At 42.0% G+C, this 15,412-nt stretch overlaps 1 protein-coding gene across 4 annotated transcripts in view; it reads right to left on the bottom strand.

Annotated features, from left to right (window-relative positions):
• Positions 1–15,412, bottom strand: part of MSRA (methionine sulfoxide reductase A) — a 331,431-nt gene that overhangs the window by 271,892 nt on the left and 44,127 nt on the right. Inside the window, exon 1 of one of the 4 annotated variants that reach the window (XM_073673882.1) lies at positions 13,024–13,795. The exons of the other annotated variants lie outside the window; for them this stretch is intronic. The gene's annotated coding sequence lies outside the window, so the exon portion shown is untranslated. Of the gene's footprint in view, positions 1–13,023; positions 13,796–15,412 lie in introns of those variants that run through there. 4 annotated transcript variants of the gene reach the window in all.

Below are 15,412 nucleotides of genomic sequence, written 5' to 3'. Positions count from 1 at the left end.
GGGGTCCTGTGCCATGCTCTTGACTGCTTGGGAGTTGACCGAGCCCCACACCTGGTGGACGCAGCACGGCTTGGGCGGTCACTGCCAACGGAAGTGACCCGGGACAAACGAACTGTGAGTAAAGACCCTGGACTGTAACTTGTTGTCCGTGTGCTCCTTCGCTCCTCCGGCACTACTGGTACTGGGACCTTCACCACCATCACTCCCACCATCCACTACACTGCCCTGGGGCCGCACTCTTCCCGTGGGGAGTCACACCATCCCAGCTGCATTCATCATCGGCCCCAGCGGACTGCCTTGCAGCGGCGGTTCCTAATAACCGCAATCCACGGGTGGCGTAGTCGGACATTATCTAAAGCACGTAGCAGACTACCATTGGCCTGACCACCCTGAGCCGCGGGACCGGGCCGCCACAACTACTACCCCCATCGTTCCCCTATCGCCCGGATCCGCGTGCCCCACGGCCCAGGGGGCGAGTCAATTTCCCATGTGTTCCTTGACAGACCTGAAAGGATAGGTCATGCTAAAAAGGTGGAGAATGACCACCATGCTAAGTATTAATCCAACCAGTCTGTATTGAGGTGCTCTAGGCAAAAAAACATGTTGCATCACCATCACGCACAGCATGTCATTAGACTGGAATCGATTTGATCACCAGGCAAAAAAAACTTTTAATTAAAAGGGGTTGTCCATTACTTGGACAACTCTTTCTTGAACTAAATGTTTGTGCTGGTGCCGTTCCCGCGGTGTCAGCACTCGCTCTCCCCTGAGCTCCTGTTGTGTCACGTGACGCTGGCGCCATCAGACCTGGCGTCACTGTCCCCGCGTTCAGACAAATCGAACTTGAAGAGGAAGTCCGGGCTGCCGCTGATCTCAAGACTTCCTTTTCATGTTCAATTTGTCAGGAGGCAGAGACAGTGACACAGATTGGGCGCAGGCATCACAACAGCAGAACGGGAGCCCCAAGGAGAGAAAGCGCCGATACCGCGGGAATGGCGCCAGCACGGGAGGGGCGGGTATAAGCTTCTTTCTTTTATCGGGGCAAAGCGTGGGGTATGACAAGGAGTTGTCCAAGTAGTGGACAACTTCTTTAAGTTGCTAACAGACTTGAAAAGTTTACATTAATGGTAATGCCAATTTTCTCAACATTCTAAGTGTATATTTGAAAGAGTTAAAGGAATAATGACCAAGATACTTAGAGTAAAGGCTCCTAGAGACGTGCGTGAAACTAGGTCAGAGCATGACCATCTGTGGGTTTCCTGGCCTGAACACAACAGCCTCATATACATGGACGGTCACTTTTTTTGCCCGCAGCGAACCGGCAGATTAATAGCTTCACGGTCTCAGGTGCGGAACCTTAAAACAAACAGCGTCTTGAAGAATCCAATAAAAAAATTCTTCTTTATTACGGAAAATTAAAACATAGGATGCAGGGGAGCGGGAATTGCAACGGACGAATATTGCAATGGACGGTCATGCTCAGGCAGAGTTTCATAGATGTCTGAAGCAGCCTTCATACCATATGAGACATGTCCATTTCACCCAGATGATTTAACTAGTTGAGTGGGATTTCACCAATAAGGGTAAAATCACCCTCCAACCCAATATTAACTGCAAAAGAAGCATGATGATTATTTCACCCTAATAACTTGGGGACTAGTTATGGTATGCTCTTTCCATACGTCCCATTAATGCCTATGAGAATCGCAGAAATATGAGCCTTTTCTTCCTTTTCTTAAATCCTGATCACTGTTGGCTGCCACATATAGACAGGTTTTTTTAAGCCATGAATAGCTGATATGGATATACCCTTTAAGTTCGCATTTGAAGAAAAGAGGGGAAGGGCATGGCCAAAAGCAAGTTGTATGGAGACAATTACTAAGTTGTGAAAATATCATTGAGGAGCCTCATAACTCGAGTCAAAACTGGTCAACTGGCTCCCAAACATGATGATACCAGATCTAAGCTCTGGCTCAAAGGGGAGTCCAGGTTGGAAAAACTATCATGTACAAAGCCCATCTGACCAAACAGGTGCTCCGTCTCGTCCAAGACAACAATTTTTATGCTACACGGGGACACTCTCAAGCCATGTTCAGATCCACTTGGGAAGACCCAGAAAATAACCAAAGGACACTAACTTCCATGCAAATAAAACTCAACCAGTTTAATCAGCAATGCTTCTCAAGTACCACCTAGAGGCAACTCGAGGTATAAATGACTGGACCATTAAGTCATTGTCGTGATGGATATCTGTCAAACCAGAGACACACTTTTTTTAAACCATATGGTTTCGCCGTTCTTGCACCTCTTTGGCACAGATCAGGGTAGTGTTAGGCTTCATGATACTGTATGACATAGTGGCTCTTGGAAAATATTGATTCTCCTTGAATGCATTCAGCTTTAAAAGTAATAGTCCTTGGGAAAAGCATGCAAGCTAGCTTTTCTCCAAAAGGACGAAAACGGTTCCACCTAACTCATGGAATCGAAGTCCACTGGGTTAGACGATTGGTGCACACAGAACTTTTTTACGCAAACATTGGATTTTCAACTTACCACAGCCAACATTGTCGTCTAACGTGAAAAAACAAGTCAAATCATGATATAAAATTCTAAAACCAACCGTTACAGCAACTGTAGCTCCTAGGGAATAAGGCCTACCATACACACAGTCCGTACTAGTCATCATGGTGGCTCCTACGGGCTCTGATTTCACCGGCTACTCCGAAGACTAGAAGTACCGACTAACTAAGGCCGAATTCTGACCTTCATATATCAGTCTCATTAAGGCACGTGATGTAAGAACTGGCTACTGGTCTCAGACCCGAACTCGACAGCCTATAATACTAATAAGTTCGGGTCAGGAGATAGTAACTACAGGAGCGATATCTTGCTTTTTTTTTCCCCTAGAGAGGATTTTAAGGGTTTGTTGATATACTAAGTTTTTTTCCCCTTTTCAAGGGCAAATAAAATGTATAATTAAATACCATTTACAACTGAAATCTCCAACTTTTGTCCAAGTAATGATCTTTGATCTAACCAGAAATAATCTAGTTTTCGTATTCAGGGTTACTGGACAATTAAAGAAAATCACAAGTCAAAGCTGCACCATCTAAACGATTGCAATTTTCCAATGGGTGTCCTCTACATTAGCTGCCTTTGAACGAACACGGTCAGAAAAATCCTGGAGGCCAGATTGCCAATGTGCCAAAACCTTTACAACTGAAACCTTTACAAACCTTCCAAACTTTTTGGACTTTATTTTCAAGCAATGTCTAAGTTCAGTTTTTCTTGCTCTGTCGAGATCACAGTCCCTAAAAGTGGTCAAACCATCATCTATGGTCGACATTATTAAGCCCAGTTATGGAGAAGAATACGCAGTGACGTCTTCTTGTAAAAATTAGGCCGTATAAAATCAAAAGTATACCTTACCTGTCAATCGAGTCAGTAATTTTCTGAGAATTTGACTCTGGCGGAAATATATGAATCCAACTAATGGAATCGAAATAATTGAGCAACTGAAAGACAATGTCTAGTTTCTGACAGGTACAGGTAGCAAAGCAGAGATTAAAAAAGTTATAGTTTTTCAATTGCTGTCTGATCTATAATATCAATTTTCACATCGGATATTAGAGCATTTTGACATAGATCCTTATCTGTAACCTCTATTAATTAGTTAGAGATGAGAGCAGTAAAAAGAGCATCTCTCTCTCTGGTGGACTTAGCAAGTCCTTGCATTTTATAAAGAAATCACAGATTTCAGTGGAAACAATGCTTCATTTTCCCAGTTGAGGCGCAGAAGAACTGACAGTTCATTGGATTTCACAGCAGATTATTCTGTGACCAGTCTCATATTTGATACAGTAGTCTAACAAAAAGGGAATGTCCTGTAAAAAGTACTGACCTAGCATCATAGCAATTATATGAGCATCGAAACACTGGTATACGGCAGGTCTTGTGGGGTGTTCCCGGTATGCGACAGATCTTGTGGGGTGTTCCCGGTATACGACGGGTCTTGTGGGGTGTTCCCGGTATACGGCGGGTCTTGTGGGGTGTTCCCGGTATACGGCGGGTCTTGTGGGGTGTTCCCGGTATACGGCAAGTCTTGTGGGGTGTTCCCGGTATACGGCAAGTCTTGTGGGGTGTTCCCGGTATACGGCAGGTCTTGTGGGGTGTTCCTGGTATACGCAGGTCTTGTGGGGTGTTCCCAGTATACGGCAGTTCTTGTGGGGTGTTCCCAGTATACGGCAGGTCTTCTGGGGTGTTGCCGGTATATAGCAGGTCTTCTGGGGCGTTTCCTGTATACGGCAAGTCTTGTGGGGTGTTCCCAGTATACGGCAAGTCTTGTGAGGTGTTCTCGATATACTGCAGGTCTTGCGGGGTGTTCTCAATATACGACAGGTCTTGTGGGGTGTTGCCGGTATACGACAGGTCTTGTGGGGTGTTGCCGGTATACGACAGGTCTTGTGGGGTGTTGCCGGTATACGGCAGGTCTTGTGGGGTGTTGCCGGTATACGGCAGGTCTTGTGGGGTGTTGCCGGTATACGGCAGGTCTTGTGGGGTGTTGCCGGTATACGGCAGGTCTTCTGGGGCGTTCCTGGTATACGGCGGATCTGTGGGATGTTCTCAATATACAGCAGATCTTATGGGGAGTTGCTGGTATACAGCAGGTCTTGTGGGGTGTTTTCGATATACGACAGGTCTTGTGGGGTGTTGGTGTTGCAGGTATACAGCAGGTCTTCTGGGGTGTTCCTGGTAAACGGCAGGTCTTCTGGGGTGTTCCCGGTATACGGCAGGTCTTTTGGGGTTTTCCTAATATGCAGTGGTTAGTACTATGGACGTGGAGTCTGAACTAGTTTTGGGAGGAGTTGGTATTGTTTGAAGTGTACAGATTCAGACTACAATTGTAATCTCTTCCTGTCCCATGACATACTAATACATTGTAGAGCAGGTTTGGGTGTATGGGGCAAGATTAGAAGCCGATTCTGCTTCACACAAGGCAGACACTGGCTGTGTTATTCAGCCATCAACTGCTTAAACAACAGCGAGTGGAGCTGAACTTCGCTTGCTGCTATTAACGCCTTAAATGCAGACGTCAATCTCGGACAGAGGCATTTAATGCTCCGAAACCAGCGAGTAAGTCGTTCCATGTACCCGTTGATGTCTTTCTATGACAGCCAGGGGTCTGCTGAAGCCCCCTGTGCCTGCCAGGATGATACTCCTATGAAGCCTGCAGCAGTGCTTCATAGGATACCACAATTTTTATTATTTATAGCAATATTGTGGTATCGCAGTATATGGTGCAAGCAAATGGGCAATCATAGGTTTAAGTCACATAAGGGGACTAAAAAAAACACAGTAAAAAAAGATTTTTTAAAAATATTAAATAAATGGAAAAAAAATGTATAAAGAAATATATAAAAAAAAGTTAACTTGTTAACGCTGCGTCCATGAAAGTCTGATCAAAATAAATCGGAAAACACTATTAAACCAGAGATCGGAATTTAGGTGGGGTTTTTGCCACAACATCGCAAACAAAGCAATAAGAAGCGATCAAAATGTTCCTACGCCAAAATTATATCAATCCATGCATCAACTTGCCACGCAAGAAAAAAGCCGTGATGCAGCTCCACCTACGTAACATAACAGTTCTCAAAAAATGGCCACACAAGCAAAAAAAATTATTTTTTTTGTTTTTAAGAATTTTTACATTTTTTCACCACTTAAATAAAAAAAAAAAAAAAAAAAAAAAGCATTTTTGGTATTGATGTAATCGTACCGACCAGTCATTTTTCCAACACAATAAAACGTCAACCGTAGAGAAACAAAACAATTGAGGAATTGCGAGGGGGTTTTTTTTGTTTTGTTTTTTTTTGCAATTTCTCTCCACATTTCCCAGCTCTCGATCCAATCAATCATCCTTGGATCCATGGAAGCCATGCCGAGAACCCACAGGAGTTGAAGAATCTGCTGCTAACCAGGATACCTTCAGAGATCTTGTTTGATGGTACGAGGAGGACCTACACCACCTTAGGTAGGCAATATTAAAGTTATGTGATTAGTGTATTATTCTGGATACTATTTTCAAGGGGAAAAACTTAAAAAATAGTAACGTAGATTGAATAAAAACCTAGGTCCATCAAGTTCAACCTTGCACATTTTGTCTAATAGTTTGAACTTGTTTAGTAAAAGCAACCAAAACTAAAGATTTTGGGACAAGTTGCAAAACAAGGCAAAGCCTCCCGTATGGATGACGACATTGCCCATTTACTTTTAGCCGTGAGAAAAATAAAAACCGCACATATTTCAGCACTTGGATTTGAGACCATTAATGGCAGAAAGTCCTTCTAAAGGCGTAGAATACGTGATGAAAGGCAATCGATCCAAATGCTAGAAGTCTGTTCAAGTTGCTTTAGAAAACAGCTGAGTTGGGAAAACCTTCATTGAAACTTTATTAAATCATTGAACGAGATTAGCGTGTGCTGCAGAAATAGTTGAGGAAAGCGTTTTACTGGCCATTGATGGACACATCATTTAATGGGGGGATAATAGACCCATAGGAAAAGGTTTCAAACAGGACTCCAAGTCCTCCGAACAAATAATTATTGTCCTCACAATTACTCGCACCAACGGTCTGCCAATCTTGGAGGATCTCGATCCGCTAGGAAAGTTTTGGGCTAGTAGAAGATCCACCAATGGACATGTAGACAAAACCATGAAATCCAGAAGTGTAAAAAACATGCAGAGGGTCCAAATAGATGAGAGGTTTTCCACCACAAAAGAATTGCTTTAACCATTGAACAGCATTATATACAGTACAGACCAAAAGTTTGGACACACCTTCTCATTTACAGATGTTTCTGTATTTTCATGACTATGAAAATTTTACATTCACACTGAAGGCATCAAAACTATGAATTAACACATGTGGAATTATATACTTAACAAAAAAGTGTGAAACAACTGAAAATATGTCTTATATTCTAGGTTCTTCACAGTAGCCACCTTTTGCTTTGCTGACTGCTTTGCACACTCTTAGCATTCTCTTGATGAGCTTCAAGAGGTAGTCACCGGAAATGGTCTTCCAACAATCTTGAAGGAGTTCCCAGAGATGCTTAGCACTTGTTGGCCCTTTTGCCTTCACTCTGCGGTCCAGCTCACCCCAAACCATCTCGATTGGGTTCAGGTCTGGTGACTGTGGAGGCCAGGTCATCTGGCGTAGCCCCCATCACTCTCCTTCTTGGTCAAGTAGCCCTTACACAGCCTGCAGGTGTGTTTGGGGTCATTGTCCTATTAAATGAGGTGTGTCCAAACTTTTGGTCTGTACTGTATGTACACCCTGGAACCATATCTCCCAAATAACTTTTCATCAAACTTACCAATTTTCCACCGCATTGTTTACATCAACCACATTCATCACTAACTACAGTGTCCACAATCTATTGCGCATGAAGATAGGTGAGCTGAGCTTGCGGCGTGCAAATATACCGATATATCATCCGAGGATGAAACAAAAAATATTTTCTATGGGAGTGTGATATAAAACAGATCAAGTGCCAAATTGTCTCTTAATGGATGGACTTCACACTTGCTGGACCAAAAGGGAGGGCAGGAGTTGCCGGGCCGAAGGGGAGGGCAGGACTTGCCAAACAACACCTGGATGAGCAGGGACCAAGACAGAATGGTATGGAGGATGGCAAGCAGAGAATCAGAGCAGAAACGCCAAAATGACACCAAGCCTGGAGTGCTGATACACACAGGAACAGTAGGTGTTTAGTCAGCTCAGGACTTGCAGCAATCAAATGATTAATGGCAGTGTTGTATGCCATCAGCAGACTGATATAGGCAATCAGCAAACTAATAGCAGGCAGTAGTATTGAATGTGCAAAGTGGATATTTGCTTGCAGAAAAGTAAATTTCCTGGACTCCCTACTCCACAGCACTGCCTCACTACTGAGCATGTACATAAAGCACAGATTCATCTCAACAAAAAGCGTATGCTTAGATCAGGAACAGAACAGACATTAAATGTCCTATAAATCACTTTCCCAAATTCTTATGAAAACATTTACAGCACATCCTGCACTGAACTACTGAACCAAATTTATTATATATTTTAGGAGTCGGAGTTGGTCCATTTTTTAAGAACTCAGACTCCACCAAAATGGAGACTGAGAACCCAGACTCCAACTCCACAGCCCTGACTACAAATACTGATGTAATATACTGATCAAATATTTAATATGTGAACATGGCCTAATAGTATGACCAGCACTAGTATTAGTAGAGAAGAGTTAGTTATGCTTACAGCAGATGAATGGTTAACCAGAGGTCTGGGCCAGAAAAAAATGCAGATAGACGTTAAACCAGGAGACGTTTTCACTGAAGACATGATTTCCCGGGTGAGAGAAATGGATGATGAAACAAAACTCCAGAATTAGATGTGGTGACTGAATACAAAGTTACTGAATACTCAGACAGCACCATAACTAAAAGTTGGCCTTAAAAGGCCTTAGGTGATGATGTCAAAGGAACTTGCCTCATTACTTGAAAAACCCAACATGGATCATAGCAAAGGAGGGCGACCATGGGAGATGGGAATAGGCCCGGAACTGGAGCCGAGACAGGAGAGTAACAATAAGGATTAGGGAACTTAAGATCTAGATAATATGTTAGAAACTTGCTTGAAATATAATACAGTTGGAGCTTGACTTTATAAGTGGAGGAAACCATCTGTCAACAGAGAAATGGTCACTAGTTGACACGAACGGGTCTTGTTCTCCTGTAACACAGAAGTGGGTAAACTGCCGGTGCCATATTTTGAGTGAAATGCTGACTGATCAATTACATCGTGACATCTGATCACCTACCCCCCAAAAGCTAACAGCGGGGAAAAGTGTATTAGCAGCACAAGCGAGTGAAAAAAGGCATAGTACATGCAAAAAAGATTATATGTTTGCTAATTATTACTATTAATAATGAACATGCAAAAAAAAAATTCTCAGCCTACCTTGCGCATTACATGGGCCTGTCCCTTGAGGATCATCTAACTCATGCATAACAATAAAAGATTCCAAACTAAAAGAAAAAGTTTGCCCATTTCTGGTGTAGGTCCTAGTAGGATTCACATTTCCAATCATCAAGTTCCCCTACTTTTTCCATCTAATAAAAAATAGCAAAGAAAAAGTTCCAAAGGTTATTTGTCACAGGAGACCTTCTAAAAGGGTGTCTCATGATGACAAGCTGTGTCCATCTCAATGGCTTCCATGAAACTCCATTTAAAGACAACCTGTCACTTTCTCAAAAAATGTAACCAAATTCCTGAGCTCACATAATTCTCCTGCTCTTTTTCGTTTTGCACTGCGTCGCTCCATTGCAAAGATTTTCACATTTCTTGCTCTAGGAGCGCAGTATGTGAAATCTCTTCTTGAAGCTCAACTGGGTGTTTCTTCAGAGTTTTCTAGGACATGCACGTTTACCCATCCCACCCAGACACTGCCAATCACAGCTCGGCAACATCCGACAGATCAGATGTCGAGCTGTGATGGGCATCGTCTAGGAGGGAAGGGTGAAAGAGCCTGCTCCCAGGAAAGGTTTTGAAGAAACAGCTAGTTAGTCTGCAAGCAGAGATTTCACATACTGCGCTCCAAAAGAAACAAAATGTGAATATCTCAGTAATGGTGCGATGCAGTGCAAAATGGAGAAGAGTGACTGAATCTCGGGAGCTCAGGGATTGCTACAGGTTATTTAACTCAAATTTTTTTGAGCAAGTGACAAGCCCTCATTAAAATGTCTGGCTAGGTATGGCAACCCCACCAGAAAAATCAGCTGTTTGTAGAGGATGCCGAAAATGGGACTCATAACAGTTATCCGATTTCTGTAGATCACACCCTCACCACACGTGACATTTAGCTCTGGTTTTGCAAGGTGTGCCAAGAATGGAACCTGAAATGATCAGGTGGTCACGATCTCTAAGAAGAAACTTGTATGGGACAACACTCTACTTGGAGCTGACTCTACTTGGAGCGCCTCTTGTGCAATTTTTGTAAGCAGAATTATTTTGCCGTGGGTATTTTATCAAATTCTTCCGAAAATGCTTCCAGCTTATATTTTCATGTGACCAAGGTTTTGGTTTGCTCTACTTTCAATGGCTATCTCTTCGGATGCCTCCAGTTCCCGACGCACAGTTACTTGGAGAAGTGAGCACCATGTTTGAAGCTGTTCCTGTCCAGCTACTGGCGCCATTTATACCTACTATATCCCGTATCTTGCAATCCACCCATCCTGCCATTGAATTCACACTGCCTCGTATACTTCTTGGCTACATTATAGCGGTGTCCACCGATTCCTCCACTTTCTGATCTCGTTAATTAATTTCATGTTTTAGTTTGTGCCCCCTTGTACTGTATTTGGCTATTGTCCCTCTCCATTCTGATCCAGGATAAGTTTTTACTTACTTTAATGCTGCTTTTAAATGATTACCGTATACCAGGGATGTCCAACTCAAATACACAGAGGGCCAAAATGAAAAATTTTGACAAAGTTGTGGGCCAACCTTAATATTTATTAAAAAAAAAATCTTAATATTCGGTGGGGTCACAGAGGAGGGTATGTCACAACTTTCCTCCATACAGTATAATGGCCCCACATAGTCCTCCATACAGAATAATGGGCCCCACATAGCCCTTCATACAGTATAATGGGCCCCACATAGTCCTCCATTCAGAATAATGGGCCCCACATAGTCCTCCATTCAGAATAATGGGCCCCACATAGTCCTCCATTCAGAATAATGGGCCCCACATAGTCCTCCATTCAGAATAATGGGCCCCACATAGTCCTCCATACAGTATAATAGGCCCCACATAGTCCTCCATACAGCATAATGGCCCCACATAGTCCTCCATACACTATAATGGCCCCACATAGTCTTCCATACAGAATAATGGGCCTCACATAGTCCTCCATACAGTATAATGGGCCCCACATAGCCCTTCATACAGTATAATGGGCCCCACATAGTCCTCCATTCAGAATAATGGGCCCCACATAGTCCTCCATTCAGAATAATAGGCCCCACATAGTCCTCCATACAGTATAATGGGCCCCACATAGTCCTCCATACAGTATAATGGGCCCCACATAGTCCTCCATACAGTATAATGGGCCCCACATAGCCCTCCATACAGTATAATGGCCCCCACATAGTCCTCCATACAGTATAATGGGCCCCGCATAATCCTCCATACAGTATAATGGCCCCACATAGTCCTCCATACAGTATAATGGGCCCCACATAGTCCTCCATACAGTATAATGGGCCTCACATAGTCCTCCATATGGTATCGCGAGCCAAATATAATCACCCTGTGGGCCAAATTTGGCCCAGGGGCCAGAGTTTGATATAAGTGCCCTATGCCAATCATTGTTCTTTACTGAAGGAAACTACTTTGACATCCATTCAAATTTGAAAGAAACAGAGATTTGGAAAAAAGTTAAATTGAGTGAAATATGTACTTCAATTTAACTTTTTTGGCATCATGGAACCAGACAGTAAATAATAGTTGTACTCACAATAATAAACAATTAAAAAAAAAAGTCATGCAAGCCAAAACCACACTAAACTGATGCATATGAAAAAGGTTGTACGAGCCAAAAAGGTTAAACTTTATATTAGGGCGGGGGCACATCTCTATCCACCCCTGAGGATCACAATATCTGTAAACCAATGGTGGATAGAGGATTCAGCCTAACGTTACACAGAAAACATCTTCCAACTTTGCAGTCGTCATTCAAGCAAAGCATGGGAGTCATTGTTCCTTAGATCTGGGCTCGGGGAGGAAAACAGAAAGGCTAACTAGTAAGGTTATGATTAGGTCAAACGAAAAGAACCTAAAAGTTCTCAAATGAAAAACTGAAGTATGGCACAGACTTTTTTTTTGTCTAGTCCTGATATTCTTGGGACTGTTCTTAAGTCCAAACCCCAAAGAGGAAAGTTTATGATAACTCCACCCAAAATTGGATCTTTGGGGGCGGCATTCCTGGGGTGGGGCGTACATGTTCTGAATTTGGGCTAGTACGGTTGTGCTGTACACTCACAGTGACGTAATTAATTTTCAATTTATTCATAGTTTAGTCTAGATTGTGGTCTAGCCCCCAAATAATGTCTCCTTCCATTCTCAATAATATTCCCAGCATTACTGAATAATATACAGTAGGTGTATAGCTATAAAGACTGCACAGGTAATGGCTGCACCTAGGCCTTCGTGTCTGGAGGGGGCCCCAAGATTCCCCAGCCATATAATAGAACACCAATGTGTATGACAAGGATCTTCACGTTACCCCCAATAACACAAACCAAAATTGTGGGAATTCCTCATAGTCTATGTTGGTACAACTAAAAGGTTATAGTTCTTACAAAGAGAAAAAAAAAAAGTTTTTCTTGTTTCTAGAAAAGTTTTTTTGTTTACAAAATTTGAAACTGTAGAGAGAAGGGGATAAGAAATGTTTTAGTTCAGCAACCCTCCCGTTCTTATAGAAGAGACTTACGAAAGTAAAACAATCCACAAACCAATTTTAGGAAAAGTATTAGAAGTGATTTATTATTTACCTTTAGTTATACCAAACTCATGACCAAAAAATTTGTGGAAATCCCATCACAAGCTAAACTGTATTAGAAAAACTGAAGAACGGTAGAATAATACCGTAAACTGTTAACTGCTAAAATCTCTATAGTGGAATTATTCATTTTCCAAAAATATTAAAATTGGAACCACCTTAAAAACAAAAATGCTCATTGCATTCAATAGACACCAAATGAGGCCCAAACAAACATTTACTGGTCCAGATTACTTCACCCGCCATTTGCAATGTGAATACAATAATGGGATTGATAACATTTTTTTGGAATGAACTCATCCAAACACAAGCCGCACAGACGGAGTCTTATTGGGTGACTATTTACATGATGGATTAAAGTTGGGACATACAAAAAGAAGACAAAACTAGAAAATGGAAATTGCTCACGGTTCCCGTCTGCCTTTGAGTTGTCTGTACGGCCGGTCGTCTCTTTTTTTTCGGCTACTTCTTAACTCCAATCATTAATGACAGGGTGGACGAGCAGGAACAAAAATAAAAGAACATTGCACCAGCAAAATAAAACCGCTGACCAGAAAAAATACAACTTTCCCTTAATAAAAGAAAATTTACAAATTTAAAAAAAAAGTTTTGCGATTTTTCTTTTCTTAGAACCGGCCTCCTCAAGAATCCAAGAAATTCCATTGTCGTATATAAAAAAAAAAGAAAAGAAAAATTAGCAAAAAAAAAAAGATCCGAGCGAGCACTTTTGCAACAAAACCAATCCAAGTGTCTGGGCGCAATGCCACAACCAGGTAATTAGGAAGTTTGCTTTTTTTTTTTTTTTCTTTCTTGGGGTAGAGGATAAGTTTGGAAACCGCAGACGCTGTCGGTCATTGTTTCCGCCAATCGGCAAAGATTTATAAAAAGAAAATCAAATTCCACCAAAAAAGATCGGAAAAAAAAAAGTGCAGAATTTTCCATTTTAGCCCGGAATGGATTTCTTTCCTGAAGCTCAAGTCGAAAAGGCAGACAAAAGAAACTGATTTGACTGAGCTCTGCCAAGTCTTGCCTTTTTTTTTTTTTTTTTTTTTTTATTTACACCCCCCTTCTTTCTGTACTGTCTTTCCTCGCTCCCAGCATGGCAATCATCCCAATTCCAAGCAGTCTTGGCGAGGCTCCAGCCTGTGCCAGTCTGTTTGAGTCCTTCATCCCAAAAGATGCCCTTTGCGGATCAGTTCATATATTAAAAGGAGGGAGAGAGAAGGAAAGAAAAAGAAAAAAAATAACACAATGGAAGAAGAAGAAAAAAAAAAAAATACCAATAATGAAACAGAGACGCCGAGTAGGAAATGAGACCCGATTACCAAACCTTGTATTGACAAACCTCTCGTCAGCCAAAAAAACACCTGGTTCTCATCGAAACGACTCGGATGTGTGACAGCGGCCAAATACCATTTTTTTTAATAAGCGCTTGGTGTGTTGTTTGGAGCCATTTGTTATTCAGTGATAAGAAATCTGTTCTGTGTCTGGAAATGTCCGCATGCGACAGAACCTGCTGCTAAGCCAAAAAATCTTTTAGGGGAGGAGGAGAAGAGAGACAGGGAGAGGGGTGTGTGTGTTCAACTTTAACAAGTGACATATACTTCACTCAATCTTCCACGGATTTGAGGTTTGCACAGAATCATGGGAGGAATTGATATTTGAGGGTTGATGGGGTTGGGTTTTATTAAGATTTTTTTTTTTTTTTTTTTTTTAACAAAAATCGGTAGCTTATATCGTAGATTGGAGGTCTACTCTCTATGATGTGGGGTTTTTTTACGAAAAACCGTGGCCCTTAAAAATGATGTTGGATAATTTTTTTGTATATTGAAAAATGTAATTAAAAAAAAGTATCAGTATCATTAAAAACATATGCAGGCTCGTGAAGGCTACGGGTATTCTAGACAGCTCGGTATCCGGCGAGTTAGAGCAGTGCTCTACAAGAGATGCTCTTGCCTCCGCCACCGCCTTTTTGGACACTATAGAGAATTGTCTTTGGTCACCAAAGTGTATTTTAGTATACACAGTCCCTCATCAGTCTGTATGTATTGGTCTTGTATATTCTACCTCCATTGTGAGTTGGATAAGTACAAAAGTCAGACCTGATCTGGAATACTGTGTTCAGTTCTGGGCACCAAATTTAAAAAAAAGACATTGAAAAACTGGAGCAAGTTCAGAGAAGAGCTACCAGGATAGTGAGCGGACTGCAAACAATGTCCTACGACTCGAGGAACGGTTAAAGGATTTGGGAATGTTTAACTTGCAAAAGAGAAGACTGAGAGGAGACTTAATAGCTGTCTACAAATATCAGAAGCGCTGTCACACTATAGAGGGCGCATCCTTATTCTCATTTGCACAAAAAGACTAGAAGCAATGGGATGAAACTGAATGGGAGAAGATACAGATTAGATATTAGAAGAAACTTTTTAACAGTGCGGGTGAACAATGAGTGGAACAGGCGGTCACGAGAGGTGGTGAGTTCTCCTTCAATGGAAGTCTTCAAACAGAGGCTGAACCAACATCAGTCTGAGATGGTTTAGTGAATCCTGCATTGCGCAGGGGGTTGGACACGATGACCCTGAAGGTCCCTTCCAACTCTAACATTCTAGGATTCTATGATTCTAAAAGGGGAAGGCACTCCCATACTCGCGAGAATTAGTAATGCAATATCAATGGGCCATCTGCACAATGTAGATGCTTGACTTGTCCTCTGGGAAGAGAAATGGACTTTATAGCTCATTTTAGTACTAACGGAGGAGAGTCCCATACAGGAAAGTTCATAAACATCTGATAAATG

The sequence above is a fragment of the Phyllobates terribilis genome, unplaced genomic scaffold, assembly GCF_046119375.1.
Source record: "Phyllobates terribilis strain yellow unplaced genomic scaffold, ASM4611937v1 Scaffold_3__8_contigs__length_932513732, whole genome shotgun sequence".
Classification (NCBI taxonomy): Eukaryota; Metazoa; Chordata; class Amphibia; order Anura; family Dendrobatidae; genus Phyllobates; species Phyllobates terribilis.
This window is presented reverse-complemented; position numbering and strand designations above follow the sequence as displayed.